Genomic DNA, 17,436 nt, shown 5'->3' on the forward strand with positions numbered 1-17,436 from the left:
GACAATGCTGATTTGTTTTATATTGAAAGGTAAAACTTTGAATTTCACAAAGTAAAATGTTTAAGACAATGCTGATTTGTTTTATATTGAAAGGTAAAACTTTGAATTTCACAAAGTAAAATGTTAAAGATAAATTTCACAAATTTATCTACTTTGAAAAATAGCATTTTGTTATCTTACTCATAGGTGGTTTTGTTATATGTTATATTTAAGAATCTGCATATAAAGGCATTAGCACATGGTGTATAATGAAGTAGAACAACTTTCTGAGTCAGTTCTGTCACTGATTTGCTGGATACTTTCCATCAAATTACTGAACTTCTCTGATCTTTGATTTGCTCCTCTGGAAAGGGGGGATAATATCTGCTCTTTGGGTAGTTTTAGTAATAAATGAGCTGATTTATGTGAAGCATTTTGGAAACTATGACACAATATTTTTATTTAGTACTATCATCATTGTTTAATATTATTTTTTATTCTTAAATACTATTATTGTATGAAATCTATAGTCATTTTAAGAAAAGAAGAGCCAGCTATACATCTGTACTCATGCCGAGATGGTTGTCCTTTTCTTGAATTAAAAGCATAATCTAAATTAATGGATAAATCTACTGTTTATTTTATAAATGATTGCATGCACAAAAAACTAATCATTATAAAAATGTCAAGTGTTAATAGTACTAAGACTAATACATAACAACCTCACAAACAAATTGCCTGCTGCAAAGCACTTTTAATAAGTGGACCAATGAATTTATTATCATATAAAAGAGAACCATTTCAAAAGTAGCCCGAACTATAGTTAAAACTTCCTACTTGTTAGGCAGTATATTATTTAATCTAAGTATCAACTTGAGAATCATCAGGAAAAGGTGGTAAAGAGGGTCTACCTTTGGAAGTAGACAGGCTTAGATGATATGAATGGGTTAGCATTTAACTAGAAAGATCAGTTCAGTTCAGTTGCTCAGTCATGTCTTACTCTTTGTGACCCCATGGACTGCAGCACGCCAGGCTTCCATGTCCATCATCAACACCGGGAGCTTACTCAAACTCATGTTCATCGAGTCAGTGATGCCATCCAACCATCTCACCATAGTATTAATATGTAGAAAGATCACCAAAGTATTAATATGTAGCAAATAGATTCAAGATGAGGTGAGATTGGAGGTAGGACACAACAGTGCCATCCACAATGGAAAATATAAATGGATTTGAGAAACACAAGGAAAGAGTAATCAACAGCTCATGGCAACTGATCAGAGGTATGATGGTGAGGAAGAAAAGTTCAGGAAAAACCCTAAAATTTCTTGCTTAAGCAGATTAGTCAAATCTCACTGCCATTCTTTGAAATATAGAATTTTTTAGATAAGACAGAAGAGAAGGATGGGTCATGTAGGACCTAATATATGTCATTTTAAGGACTTTGGATTTCACTCAGAGTGAAATTGGGAGTCAGTTCAGGCTCTTTCTGGAGAGTGACATGATGTAACTTCTATTTTATAAGAATTGCATCAACTTTTGGGTTGAGAATGGACTGAAGAAGAAGGATAAGTGTGGAAGCGAGGCCAGTAGGGGGCTATTGTAGCATTCCAGTAAGATGAGAGAAGAAGTCAGCTCAGGTCAAAGGTGAAGCAGTGAAGCTGGAGAGAAATTGATGAATGTTGGACATATTTTTTTAAGGTAAAGCCTGTACGATTTTATGATAGAGTAGATGTAGTATATGAAAAAAAGAGAAGAATTAAGGAAAACTGCAATGTATTTGTCCTAAACAATTGTAAGCATGATTTTTAATATCATCTGACATGAGAGAGGTCCTGGGAAGAACAGATTTGGTGAACAGGTAAAAATATCAAGAGTTCACTTTTTTTTATGGTTTTAAAAAGCATTTTATTTTTATTTTTTATATATTTTTTAATTTTTATTTTTACTTTATTTTGCTTTACAATACTGTATTGGTTTTGCCATACATTGACATGAATCCACCACGGGTGTACATGAGTTCCCAATCCTGAGACCTCCTCCCACCTCCCACTCCATAGCATCTCTCTGGATCTTCCCCGTGCACCAGCCCCAAGCATCCTGTATCCTGTATCGAACATAGACTGGCGATTCATTTCTTACATGATAGTATACATGTTTCAATGCCAGTCTCCCAAATCATCCCACCCTCTCTCTCTCCCACAGAGTCCAAAAGTCCGTTCTATACATCTGTGTCTCTTTTGCTGTCTCGCATACAGGGTTATCATTACCATCTTTCTAAATTCCATATATATGTGTTAGTATACTGTATTGGTGTTTTTCTTTCTGGCTTACTTCACTCTGTATAGTAGGCTCCAGTTTCATCCACCTCATTAGAACTGATTCAAATGTATTCTTTTCAATGGCTGAGTAATACTCCATTGTGTATATGTACCACAGCTTTCTTATCCATTCATCTGCTGATGGACATCTAGGTTGTTTCTATGTCCTGGCTATTATAAACAGTGCTGCGATGAACACTGGGGTACACGTGTCTCTTTCAATTCTGGTTTCCTCGGTGTGTATGCCCAGCAGTGGGATTGCTGAGTCGTATTGCAGTTATATTTCCAGTTTTTTAAGGAATTTCCACACTGTTCTCCATAGTGGCTGTACTAGTTTGCATTCCCACCAACAGTGTAAGAGGGTTCCCTTTTCTCCACACCCTCTCCAGCATTTATTGCTTGTAGACTTTTCAATCGCAGCCATTTTGACTGGCGTGAAATGGTACCTCATTGTGGTTTTGATTTGCATTTCTCTGATAATGAGTGATGTTGAGCATCTTTTCATGTGTTTGTTAGCCATCCGTATGTCTTCTTTGGAGAAATGTCTATTTAGTTCTTTGGCCCATTTTTTGATTGGGTCGTTTATTTTTCTGGAATTGAACTGCATAAGTTGCTTGTATATTTTTGAGATTAGTTGTTTGTCAGTTGCTTCATTTGCTATTATTTTCTCCCATTCAGAAGGCTGTCTTTTCACCTTGCTTATAGTTTCTTTTGTTGTGCAGAAGCTTTTAATTTTAATTAGATTCCATTTGTTTATTTTTGCTTTTATTTCCAGTATTCTGGGAGGTGGGTCATAGAGGATCCTGCTGTGATTTATCTTGGAGAGTGTTTTGCCTATGTTCTCCTCTAGGAGTTTTATAGTTTCTGGTCTTATGTTCACTTTTTAAAATTTGAAGTATAGTTGATTTACAGTGTTGTGTTAATTTCTGCTATATAGCAAAGTGATTCAGTTATACATGTGGGCACGTTTTAAAAATATTTTTTTTCTATTAGGATTTGTCACAGGCTATTGAATATAGTTCTCTATGTATACTGTAGGACCTTGTTGTTTATCTATTCTTTTTTTTTTAATTTATTTATTTTTTATTTTACTTTACAATTCTGTATTGGTTTTGCCATACATATCTATTCTATATATGAGAGCGTATGTCTACTAACCTTAACCTCTTACTCCATCCCTTCCCCAAGTCCTTCCCCCTTGGCAAACACAAGACTGTTCTCTAAATCCATGACTCTGTCCCTGTTTCAGTAGGTAGGTTCATTTGTGTCATATTTTAGATTCCACATATAAATTTTATCATCTGATAATTTTCTTTCTTATTTACTTCACGTCATATATAATCTCTAGTTGCATCCATATTGCTGCAAATGTCATTATTTCATTATTTTTATGGCTAAATCGTATTCTGTTGTATATATGTTCCACATCTTCTTTATCTGTTCATCTGTTGATGGACATTTAGGTTGTTTCCATGTTTTGACTATTGTAAATAGTGTTCTATGAACATAGGGTTGCATGTATCTTTTAAAATTAGAGTTTTCTCTGGATATATGCCCAGGAGTGGGATTGCTAGCTCTATTTTTGGCTTTCTGAGAAACCTCCATACTGTTCTCCATAGTGCCCATACAAGCTTGCATTCCCACCAACAGTGTAGGAGGTTCCCTTTTCTACCAGGAGTTCATTTAAAGTAATATCTACCTATTAGATCTATGAATAGATGTGTCATGTAGGCAGCTGGATGTTCACATTCTTTGTCTTTAAAGACAAAGAATGTGAACATCATCATTGTATACATGATATGGAGTAAATGTATATACAAGATCAAAACCTGAGCTTGATGAAAGAGATGATAAAAGGCAACAACAGCTAAGGAGTCTGAGGAGGAAGAAGGTAGGAGGAAATCTTCTGGTGAGTGTTGGAGAAAATGAAACCAAAGGTGTGACTCAAGGATGTTTGGCTCTCTTCACCTTTGAAAGGATGGAGTTGGTATTCTTATGACGAAAACTTACTTATGGATAAGAAACACTATTGGATATTCAAGTAGGTAAGCTGAGTACAAAGTTAAGACTGGTTTTTCAGAAGGGTAGGATACAGAGGGAGGAAGCTATGAGATAATTTTATGTTTATTGAAAGTAAAGAGTATTGGTCAAAAAATATTGACAGTGTCTTAGCCTACAGTGAGTGACCTATGAGTTCCGAATTCCTCAGTGAAATTGTCAGGGACAGGTGTGTTGTATATTATTGGGGGAAAAGAAACTGACACTCACCAGTAAATAAAACATACTTCCTCTTTATGAAAAGTTATTTCCAGAAAGCTCTGCATATATGAAAATTTTCTGTGAGCTGGCACATTTGAGTCCCTACTAAAGACGTTACCTACCCTGGGTAACTAATTATCTCCAGTTCTGTTAGTAGTTTCAAACTATCACCTCTTACTGGATAAAACTGATGGGAGGGAGCAAATCTTAAAAGAGTAAAGTGAAAAAGTGTTCCTTTCCAAATGGGAGAAATAACAAAAAACAAAAGCTTTTAAGTACACAGCAGCATAGGATGCTTCTCTGCAAGGGAGAAGAAACGTTCCAGGAGAACTAAAATTAGAATGAAGAAGGTGGTGTGGTCCTTTCGTGCTGCTCAGGGATTGCCAGAGAGGCAAACAAAATCCTTCCCTTTAATTAGCTCACACTGACTGGAAATAGAACTCCTGAAGCTGAGTTAATCTTACTCCAGCAGCCACTGGACACAAGCAGCTGAGGAAATCTCTGGACTCTAGCCAGCATGAAGGCCAAAACTGGGCTGCTGAGTTGGTCTTTGAGCTCCAAACTGAGGTTCAAGATGCGCTGATATGGAGGAAGCATTAAGGGTTAGTGAGAATAATGGGCAATTACATCTTCGAGGCTTATTGCCTTAGAATGTGCATTATACAAATTCTGAATTATTGCTTGTTAAATTCAGTGCTTTAAGTAGAACAGGATTTTAGGTAACCAAAAGAAAAAATATTTTTATACCAAATATCATATATGTTTAATAATAAATATATTCTTAGTTCTTGATAATTCATGAGGTGCCTCTCCTACAGTTTCATTTTACTCTTTCACATCTAATATCACATGACTTTTCTCCAGTGCGTTCTGTGCACATTGCACATCTCACAGAAGGCAGAGGTAGGTTAGTAGATGCTTGACAAAGAAATAAAATACTGACTTTTACAATATTAAAAAATATGAAAATATATAGTTAGCTGTTGGAGTAATGTGGTTTAGTGCATACAATCAGGTGGGAATTTGTTATTCTAGCATCTGAATGCAGAGTTCCAAAGAATAGCAAGAAGAGATAAGAAAGCTTTCCTCAGCGATCAACGCAAAGAAATAAAGGAAAACAATAGAATAGGAAAGACTAGAGATCTCTTCAGAAAAAAATTAGAGATACCAAAGGAACATTTCATGCAAAGATGGGCTCAATAAAGGACAGAAACGGTATGAACCTAACAGAAGCAGAAGATATTAAGAAGAGGTGGCAAGAATACGCAGAAGAACTGTACAAAAAAGATCTTCACAACCAAGATAATCACGATGGTGTGATCACTCACCTAGAGCCAGACATCCTGGAATGTGGAGTCAAGTGGGCCTTAGAAAGCATCACTACGAACAAAGCTAGTGGAGGTGATGGCATTCCAGTGGAGCTATTACAAATCCTGAAAGATGATGCTGTGAAAGTGCTGCACTCAATATGCCAGCAAATTTGGAAAACTCAGCAGTGGTCGCAGGACTGGAAAAGGTCCGTTTTCATTCCAGTCCCAAAGAAAGGCAGTGCCAAAGAATGCTCAAACTACCACACAGTTGCACTTATCTCACACGCTAGTAAAGTAATGCTCAAAATTCTCCAAGTCAGGCTTCAGCAATACGTGAACCGTGAACTTCCAGATGTTCAAGCTGGTTTTAGAAAAGGCAGAGGAACCAGAGATCAAATTGCCAACATCTCATGGATCATGTAAAAAGCAAGAGAGTTCCAGAAAAACATCTATTTCTGCTTTATTGACTATGCCAAAGCCTTTGACTGTGTGGATCACAATAAACTGTGAAAAATTCTGAAAGAGGTGGGAATGCCAGAGCACCTGACCTGCGTCTTGAGAAATCTGTATGCAGGCCAGGAAGCAACAGTTAGAACTGGACATGGAACAACAGACTGGTTCCAAATAGGAAAAGGAGTCCGTCAAGGCTGTATATTGTCACCCTGCTTATTTAACTTATATGCAGAGTACGTCATGAGAAACGCTGGACTGGAAGAAGCACAAGCTGGAATCAAGATTGCTGGGAGAAATATCAATAAACTCAGATATGCAGATGACACCACTCTTATGGCAGAAAGTGAAGAGGATCTAAAAAACCTCTTGATGAAAGCAAAAGAGGAGAGTGAAAAAGTTGGCTTAAAGCTCAACATTCAGAAAACTAAGATCATGGCATCTGGTCCCATCAGTTCATGGGAAATAGATGCAGAAACAGTGGAACCAGTGTCAGACTTTATTTTTTTGGGCTCCAAAATCACTGCAGATGGTGACTGCAGCCATGAAATTAAAAGATGCTTACTCCTTGGAAGAGAAGTTATGACCAATCTAGATAGCATATTATTTACTTTGCCAACAACGGTCTGTCTAGTCAAGGCTATGGTTTTTCCTGTGGTCATGTATAGATGTGAGAGTTGGACTGTGAAGAAAGCTGAGCACCAAGGAATTGATGCTTTTGAACTGTGGTGTTGGAGAAGACTCTTGAGAGTCCCTTGGACTGCAAGTAGATCCAACCAGTCCATTCTAAAGGAGTTCAGTCCTGGGACTTCTTTGGAAGGAATGATGCTAAAGCTGAAACTCCAATACTTTGGCCACCTCATGTGAAGATTCATTGGAAAAGACTGATGCTGGGAAAGATTGGGGGCAGGAGAAGAAGGGGACGACAGAGGATGGCTGGATGGCATCACCAACTCGATGGACATGAGTTTGAGTGAACTCTGGGAGTTGGTGATGGACAGGGAGGCCTGGTGTGCTGCAATTCATGGGGTCGCAAAGAGTCAGACATGACTGAGAGACTGAACTGAACTGATCTGAACTGAGGTGAAAATAGTTGAAATGAGACTATCGGTTTATTAGGGCAACATAAGATAAATACATTCACTAGGTACATTGCATCATGAGAAAGTTCAGGGTGCTGGGAAAGTATCTAAGAAGGCAAATGATCTCATCTGTGGTCTGCAAATCTTTGCCATGGGAGAGTTGAGCTTTGAGAGGCAAAGTGGGCCTAACTAGGCCAAGATCATAAGGGAAGATTGCTCTTCAAAGAAAGAATAGCATATTTAAAAAAATAACCCTGTGGTAGAAAACAGAAACCAACATAATTCTATAAAGCCATACTCCTTCAATTAAATAAATAATAAATAAATTTAAAATAAAAAAAAAATTAACATGAAACTACAGGTCCCAGAGAAAGGGGAGATGAGGCCGGAGCTGAGCCCCTAGAGGGAGTAGAGGGCCAATGGTTCAGGGCCTTCTTTATAGGCTATTTTCTGGATTTTTATTTTTAACCTAAGAGCAATGAGAAGTTGTTGGTGGAGAGAAGTGATCCAATTTGCATCTTACTGTTACTCCTGTTTTCTTTTTGAACCTGAAGCAAGGTCATCCTTGGAGAATAACCAATGAAGGCAAAAATTAAACAAGGAAATGTTTGAGTTGACCCAGGGATCAAACATGTGTCTCCTGGATTGGCAGGCAGATTCTTTACCACTGGGCCATGAGGATCATGCTTAATTAATGTAGCCTCAGAAATACTTAATAAATGTGAACATTATTATTTTGTATTGCTGTTATTATAGTCTAGGCAGTAAGTAGAACCTAGACTAAGAATTCAGTACAGACATAGAGCAACCAAGTGCTAGGAGTCCAGCCAGGCAACCAGAATCTTAAATCCACAGAGTTGCTTGGAACAAGCAGGTCAACATGCTGATGAGCAGTTAGAGTTTTTGTTTATTCTGTGCCTCAGTTTTATGTGTCCTGGGGTGGAAGAGCAGGGAAAGCTGCAAGTTGTGTCACTACTGGGGATACCTAAACTTCTACAAGTGCTAATTCATCCAGCATTACAGCAGAGGTAAGAAAGCAAGTGTTTCAGTGAGTTTTGTGTTGAAAATCTTTTTTTTAACAATTTAATTTTTATTAACTTAATCTTTCTTGCTTTACCTTCTGCTAATTCATGTGAAAACCTAACTGCTTTGTTAGCTAGAGTTTTCTTTGTGATTCAAATTCAGTGCTGTATATATCTTCTCTCTAATTATCTTGTCTACTTTAGTTGGCTTGATAGTTTTTTTCTCCTGATTTTGTTTACCAGACTGTTTATATCTTTTGAAAAATTTCCTGCTATCAGTTATATTTGTGTGATATATGTGTGATTATTGTATCTAAAAGTAAAACAGTAGGAGAAAAGCAGACAGTAGCATTTTTAATAAAGAGGAATGTCCAGCTCTGTGCTATGGAGAAATCTCCTCTCTACCCCTGTTAAAAACAGTTTCCAAACTGCTGAACCTTTTTCTCTATTCCCATCTTGATCTCTACAGTCTACTTTTGGGAGAACATTTCCCCCTTTTTGCTCTGCACCTGTCTATGTTGGCTGGTGCTTTGTGTATTCATGTGGACCCCAGCCTTTTTAACACAGACTTCTCTCATGCATATGGTGTAGTGAGCCAGCCCATAGCAGAACTTGTTCCGGATATCCTCCTGGGTAACTTACTACCTGCTTAACTGACCAGTTGTTTCTTGCCTACCTAGCTCTAGGCTCTTGTGACTTGAACTCTTCTAATTGACTCTTGGCATCTGTGATAAACATAATTCTATGATGGCCCCATGGTTCTCACCCCCATGCTTCTGTATCCGTACACTTTTGTGATGCCTCTCCTTTGAGTGTACGTGGGACCTATAAGTTGCTATTATACGCGCCAGTGGCAAAGATGATGAAGTATCACTTTCAGAGGCGTAATATGCTTTATGGGAAAGGTGAAGGGATTTTAAAGATGATATTCAGGTCCTGATCATTTTAAGTTACTCAAAAGGGATATATCTTTGGTGGGATTGAAATAATCAGGTGATTCCTTTAAGAAGGAGTCCATGCTATGTGCTAAGTCGCTTCAGTTGTGTCCAATCCCAAGGACTGTAGCCCACCAGGCTCCTCTGTCCAAAGGAATTTCCAGGCAGGAATACTAGAGTGGGTTGCTGTTTCCTTTGCCAAGAGATCTTCCCGACCCAGGGATCAAACCCATGACTCCTGCATTGCCTGTGTCGGCAGACTCCTTCAACCTGAAGGAGTCTAGAGGTTAGCAACTTGAAGGAACTTCGTTCTCTGTCCATTACTGGCTTTAGAGAAGTCAGTCACCGTGAGCACTGCCACTGCACCTTGAGCCTCAGATAAGATCACAGCTCTGGCCAACACCTGGACTGTAGCCTGGTGAGGCCCTGTGCAGAGGATCCAGATAAGCTCTGCCCAGATTCCTAATTCCTGTAAAGTGTGAGATAATAGATGTATATTGTTGTAAGCCATTGTTTGCTGTGATTCATTATGCAGAGAGAGAAAATGAATACAATTTCCAGTGTTCCCTTGATTTGGGAGCAAGAGAGACTCTCTCCATCTGCTTGGTCTCAAGAAACCTGCCTCCCCACCTCCCCTCACCCTGGGTCGTCACTAGTCCCTTGCTCTCAGTATGATTAGAGACATGACTAAAAGTGAAGAATTTGAAAATTGAATCCTTTATTAAAGTATGTCCTGAAGCCTGGCTCAATTAATGCATGTAGACATTATCCATCATATCATTTTCCCCCCAAATTATACTTTTTATTTTAACAGGCACTAAGTTGTAAACTTAAAATTCTGATAGTGAAATGTTAAGACAAAAGCCAGAGACTAGGAGACTCTTAGGGATCATGAAGACCTGAAATCCCCCTGTTATTGATGCTTCTCAACCAGGCCACCTTCTCCAGGATTTGGCTTATTCTCAAAGCTAGCAGAGTTAATTTTTTCAACATTTATCTGATTATGCCACTCCACTGTTTAAGAACCTCTTATGTCTTGTCACCATCCATATTACAATGTCCAAAAGGTTTACTTTGCCCAACAAGGTCCTTGATAATTTGGCTCTGACTTTCTATTTACCTGTAACCTAATATACTGGATGGGCTTCCCAGGTGGCTTAGTGGTAAAGAATTCATCTGGACTGCAGGAGATGTAGATTCGATCCCTGGGTCGAGAAGATCCCCCGGAGGAAGGCATGGGAACCTACTCCAGTATTCTTGCCTGGAGAATCCCATGGACAGAGGAGCCTGGTGGGCTATAGTTCATCAGGTCATGCAGGGTTAGACATGACTGAAACTATTTCGCACACACACACACGTGCACAATATCCTGGGTACTTGTAAGAATACTGTTCTTAGAGTTCCTGATTCTTGACTCACAGTGTACTCTTTAGTCAGTTTGGAGTGCCTTCTCATCTAATCCACCTGGTAAACTTGTGTGGTATTTGGCTAAGGGTAGCCACCTTTGTGAAGCCTTCTCTAATTTCAACAGTTCTTTCATCTATGTGCCCCCTTAGCACACTTCACACACCTCTACTACTGGATATTCTACATAAAGTACTTGTTTGCATGTCTGTGAGCTCCTTAAATGCAAGGACCATGTGTCAGATAAGGTGTATCCCCAGTGCTTCTTGTAGTGACTTACAATAGATGCTCACTAAATGATAAATAATAGAATAACTGGATAAATATTTTCTTTTTTGGAATTCTACCACCTGATATGTGTCTATTTCTACCTATACAATAGGGTCAGACCAGCTTTCCTCATAACTACATTTCTTTCGTCTGAGCCATGGAGCCCACCTTTCATTTCATTGGTTATTTCATTAAAATGCCTCAGAGAGAAATGCCATTTTTATTGTAAATTTTTATTCCATAATATATCTGATTTCACAGATGAAAAGATGGCAGTTATTTACATTTGGAAGGTATTCATTTTCCTTAGATAATTATAAAGTAGTTGACCTGTCATTGCCAAAATAATTATTATCCCTCTAAAAAGCAATCTGACAATGTGTGCTAATTTCTAATTTTCTTCCCTTTTTTATTTTAATAGACCAATGCCTAAAGCTTCATTTTTAAAACAACAGCAAAAACTTTAGTGAGCCCTCTTTTTTCACAAAGTCAAAGTAATATATAGTATGGGTTATTTTTTCTTTCCCCAAACTGACTTTTTCTTTACCCTGCTTTTGCTAGTCTCTACATTAGCTATATGTGAGGTTGAGAATATTGTATTAGGACCTGGAGCCTTGAAGAAGATGAGAACTTTCAACATTTTTGGAATCTAATATGCAAAATGACCACCACTGACAGAATTCTAAGCTCTAGCAAACAGTTCACAGAATCTAGAGTGAACTCACATTTATATGTGTATGTGAATTTTCCCTGGCATTGTTCTTTTTACTCAGAAAAACTAGTAGAGCAAGGAGGAAGACAACTATGCTGCAGAGAAGCAAGATTTATTCCACAGTCAAAGATGTAATGTTTGCATTGCCCTCCATTTCTGAACTGAAACATGTCCATTGTATGTCTATGTTCTATTTGCACAGATGTCTGTGTTCTATTTATTAACTTAGATAATCAAGAGTGACTCTGTGAAGCTAATAACAGATTGTAGATTTCCTTCTGGAAAACACATAGCACACATGAAAGGAAGCATTATTAACTAAACAAATCTCTCAGTTCCTAACAATTAGCATTTTGACAAGCTGTTGTCTTAGATGAAGGACTTAGATCATATACTGTATAACTTCAAAGTATTTTTTACATTTCTTCTTGATTTGACTACTAAGTAAGTGTAAAGGAAACCTTCAGCTCCATTTTAGTTCCCTTAGCACATTTCCTAGGCCAATGATATGCTGTAGGCGATACATCTTCAACTGGATTTTGTTTCTACTATTAATTATAATCCTCTGGAACAGGGTAACATTACAACAAATCATATATCAAGTCCTCTAAACTAAGTAGTTTGTTATTTGCAAACAGTTCAGTTACTCCCTGAGGTTGCCTGCCATGTAGAAAATTAAAACTAGAAAATCACATTCAAAGTTAGCCTGAACCATTTTCACATACCTTATATTTGATATATTCCCTTTCAGGCAATTATTAGCTATTCCTAATATCCTTTAATATATTTATATAAAACTAGATATTTAGTATTGTATAAAAGCTGATGTCATATGTATACTATCTAAGAAACCCCACACATATGAGCTATTGTGATTCAGGCCTTTGTTATCGGTTGGTTATACATATAAATCTATATATAAATACCAAACAAAAATTATTTATATTATTACATTTATTAATAATACTAGATAGAGAATATTTCTTCATTCATTTAGCAAATACTTATTTAGTACTTGGACAACTCCAGGATGGTGAGGGACAGGGAGGCCTGGTGTATTGCAGTCCATGGGGTTGCAAAGAGTCACACACGTATGACCAACTGAACAACAAAAACATTTAGTACTTATGAAGTACTAATACCCAGGCAAAATACTGAGTGAGCAACAATGGAAAGACATGACTCCCTCTCAAAACATTGTACTAAGCAAAAAATTGAAGTCTAACACTACTACATTATTACAATATGAATCTAGAGTTGAGAGCATATAAATCTGCTTGGGACAGTGAGGTAATGCTTGTCCTATGACTTGAATTTATCAAATGGATATTGAAGAAATATAGTGAGGAAGGAAAGGAACACAGAAAGCAGAGCTTTTGGAAGTAGAGAAATTTGGATGTGAGTCCTTGTTTTGCCACTTACTGTGATCTTTAGGTAAACAATAACCTTTCAGAGACTCTTTTCATTTCTTTTGAGATAATGCAGATGGCATACCTAATGTAAGACTTTGCACATGGTAGGCACTCAATAAGTATTATCTCCTCTCACCAACTTTGAGCCTCATAACAACCATATAGATAGAAGTGATGGTATTATCAACATTTTAAAGCTGAGGAAGGTAGGTTCATGGTTCATAAGGAAACTTGCTTAAGGTCCCACAACTAGAAAGTTAGTGGCACAGTAAGGCCTAGAACATAGGTCTCCTGACAAAACTTTTTCCATTATGCTGGAACAAGGATTCCAGCTTGTAAAAATGCTAATCATTAGAAACTGAAAGATTTGTTTAGCTAATGCTTCCTTTCATGAGTGCAGTACACTACCCATGCATTTAATTATTTATTCAGTCAATAAACATTTATTGAACTTCTACTAAGTATTAGACATGTTACTGTGCACAGATAATACAGTGAAGAACAAATAATATTTCCTTTATTCAGCTGAGTCCATCAGAGAAGCTGACTTCATACCAACAACTTCAATAAATAAATGAGTGTCATGCACTGGGACAATTAGGTGATCTGGAATGTGCAGCAAGAAGACTTATTCTAATCCAGGAGGTCTGGGAAGTGCTGTGTGGGGAAGTAATATTTTTGTTAAGACCTAGGGAGTAAGCAGGAGTTATCTGGACAGAGAGGAGAGAACATTTTTCCAAACAGTGGGAGGTTTGGCAAAGATGTACATGAGAACATGGTTATGTTCAAGGGACTGAAACTGACCCAGAGTAGCAGGATCAGAGAGCCTGAGTGAAAGAATGGTCAGGGGTGACTCTGTAGAGTTTGGCAGAGATTAGGTAGTAAGGGGCTATACAAGCCATCTTAAAGAATCTGGATTTTATTCGAGGGACAAAAGGTATTGCAGTTTCTACACTACATAAAAAGTCTGGCCAGTAGGGAAATAGGGTCTGAAAACCTATTCTGTGTTCATCCCAGAAAGAGGAGGGTTACTACATTTTTTTCCAAATTTCTTACAAATGCTTGTATAGGCTTGCTGAGGTCCTAGTGGGAAAACCACCTGAAGTTTTAAACAGTAGAGTGATAGCTGATTTGCATCTTTCCATGTTCATTCTAGCTGTGCTATAGCTACTCTTAGAAACTGGGTGACACAATAATTCAAAATGGGCTTGAGTGGGTCAGTGGTGGCTTAGATTAGGGCTTGTATCTGTGGAGGTGAAAAAAAGTGAGATGCTTAAGGTCTGGACATTAAAGGATTTGTGATTGGCTATAGAAGTTAGAAGAGAAGGGTTTGGGAGGTGACAAGGATACTCCTCACTCTCCTGGCTTGAGCAGGGAACAGTAGGAATCTTGGGTACAATATCTAAGACTTTAATGTTGAGAGAAAGCTACTGGAGTCATTACATGGTAGGAAGATGTCAAAATCAGCTGGAATAGAGGACACAATAAAAGCATTTAAAAGTCCTTCGGGGCCAGTAGGCATGACATTGTGCTTAAGGTAATGATAATTCTTTCTTTTTTCCTTGCTGGAAAAGCTGTATCCCTTTCATATTTTCATTTTACTTCATAGGCTGTTGTATATTTCCATTTGGCTAAATTTGTTCTACAGGGACATTAGTTGTTACCTGACTTTAGTTTTAATTTAAAAGGGAAAAAAACACTGTAATTATGAAGAAGATTTGGCATGTGGGCACCTCATTCATTTCCCTGGGTGGCACTATGACTCACCCTCATTAAAGTAGTTTTGCTTTGAGATGCCTGATGCCTTATCGGTTTTGAATTTTCTTTGCCCTGTGTGTGAACAATAAGATAAGTTTCTCTCATGGGTCATACACAGCTCTTCATCTCTACCATGAGTCAGATGTTTTGCATTTCAAAACATTATCCTGCCTACAATTTCCCACTTTATAAATTATGCAGAAAACTTCTACCAACAACAGATTCTCATTTACTGACTTTTTAGATTTGTATCTGTAAAACATGTTCTGGTTGTGCTATAATTTAGTGAACAGTTTTATGGCCAACAATAAGGTACTGTTTTATTTGTTTTATCACCGTTGTCTAAACATCAAGGTGCCACATTAGATTAAAAAAAACACAATCATCTGTAAGTAAATTCAAGCAATGGTGATTAAGTCACACGAAAAGCTCTCTCTTGATTCTTTTTCTGTAGTTATAGTAGGTTTCCTCCCTTTCACATTCAACCTCCTAGAAAGAGTTGTCTATACCTCCTGGATTCATTTTCTCATCTCTTTATCACTTCCCCAAAACTACTCTAATATTACACGGAAATCTCCTCAGTTAGTCTCCAAGACTATTTCTTCCTAAAGATAGTGGATAAAGTCTTGATCAAGATTAAGATCTCACTTGATCGATCTGCTACACTTAATCTATGAAACACTCTTTGCATGGGGGTCTGTGACACCACACTCTCCTGGTCTTCCTTTTACCTCTCTCATGTCCATTTCAGTCTCCCTTTGGGAGACCTACTCCTAGAAGGCTACTATTCTTCAAGGTTCTAAACTGGGTTCTTTAATCCTCTTACTCTAAGGATTGCCTCTGGATCATCTCAGCCACTTTATATGGCTCTATTGCTTAAACATGAGCTGATGTTCCTCAAAGTTTTATCTCTAGGCCACACTGGAGTTCCAAACCTCCAAATTCATCTTTCTGCTTAACCTCTCCACTTAGATGTCCTCTGGGTACTACAAAGATCAACATGTCTGTTGACCTGTAATTTCCCAGGGCTTCCACAAAAGGTACCACAAACTGGGTGGCATAAAACAGTAGAATTGTATTCTCTTATAGTTCCATCTGCTAGAAATTTGAAATCAAGGTGTCAGTGGTCCACTCTACCCTTGAAGGCTCTTGGGAAGAATCCTTGGCCACATCAGTTTCCAGGAGTTCCCTGGTTTAAGGCAGCATGACCACAATCTCTGTCCCCAACTTCTCATGGCTTTCTTCTCCATCTCTATGTCCTTTCTTCTTCCCATAAACACACCAGTCATTGGATTGGAGGTCCATAACCATTGCCTTTATTTGTTTTGTTTTTACAGGCTTCCCTGATAGCTCAGTTGGTTAAGAATCCACCTGCAATGCAGGAGACCTGGGTTCAATCCCTAGGTTGGGAAGATCCCCTGGAGAAGGGAAATGCTACCCACTCCAGTATTCTGGCCTGCAGTTTTGGTTTTACTGTATATAGGTTCATGGTGGTGGTGGTGGTGGTGGTTTAGTTGGTAAGTTGTGTCCGACTCTTGTGACCCCATGGACTGTAGACTGCCAGGCTTCTCTGTTCATAGGATTCTCCAGGCAAAAATACTGGAGTGGGTTACCTATTCCTCCTCCAGGGGATCTTCCCAACCCAGGAACTGAACCTGGGCCCATGATGATAGAGATTATGGCTTTCTACCATTTTCCTTGGCACTTAGTACAATGTCTGTAAATGAATTGTTGCCTAATAAATATTTATTAAGGAGAAGGATGAAGAAAAGAAGCAAATGAATTAATCAACAAGAACTAATTTGAAAAATGATAAGCTAAAGTAATTTTAGTTGTGAATTTTTAAAATGTGGTCAAATGTAATTTTTTCTAATCAATATACTAACAAAATAAGAATCAATCAAACCTTAAATTTTAAGCTCATGTAAAACCTTCATCTATACTCCTGCAAAATTCTATGGTTCTCATAAATGTTGGAAAATACACTTGTATTTCTCATTGTTTATTTTATACTAGGGTTCATTCCAGCCCTTCTTTATTAATGAAAATGTTCCTGCTTTTGTTGATACTATGGGATCTCATTGTTGTTGTTCAGTCACTCAGTCATATCTGACTCTTTGCCAGCCCCATGGATGGCAGTACACCAGACTTCCCTCTCCTTCATCATCTCCCAGAGTTTGCTCAAACTCATGTCCATTGAGTTGGTGATGCCATCCAACCATCTCATCTTCTGTTGTCCCCTTCTCCTCCTGCCCTTAATCTTCCCCACCATCAGAGTCTTTTCCAGTGAGTTGGCTCTTCACATTAGGTGGCCAAAGTATTGGAGCTTCAGCTTCAGTATCAGTCCTTTCAATGAGTACTCAGGGTTGATTTCCTTTAGGAATGACTGGTTTGATCTTGCAGTCCAAGAGTCTTCAACACCACAGTTCAAAATCACCAATTCTTTGGTGCTCAGCCTTCTTTATGGTCCAACTCTCACATCTGTACATGATTACTAGAAACACCATAGCTTTGACTAGACA

General features: G+C 38.0%; 1 protein-coding gene across 7 annotated transcripts in view; it reads left to right on the plus strand.

The window, feature by feature from the left end:
* ANKS1B (ankyrin repeat and sterile alpha motif domain containing 1B) overlaps window positions 1–17,436 on the plus strand; it is a 1,164,007-nt gene that overhangs the window by 501,056 nt on the left and 645,515 nt on the right. The window lies entirely within an intron of this gene.

This window comes from Oryx dammah, unplaced genomic scaffold, assembly GCF_014754425.2.
Source record: "Oryx dammah isolate SB20612 unplaced genomic scaffold, SCBI_Odam_1.1 HiC_scaffold_29, whole genome shotgun sequence".
NCBI lineage: Eukaryota > Metazoa > Chordata > Mammalia > Artiodactyla > Bovidae > Oryx > Oryx dammah.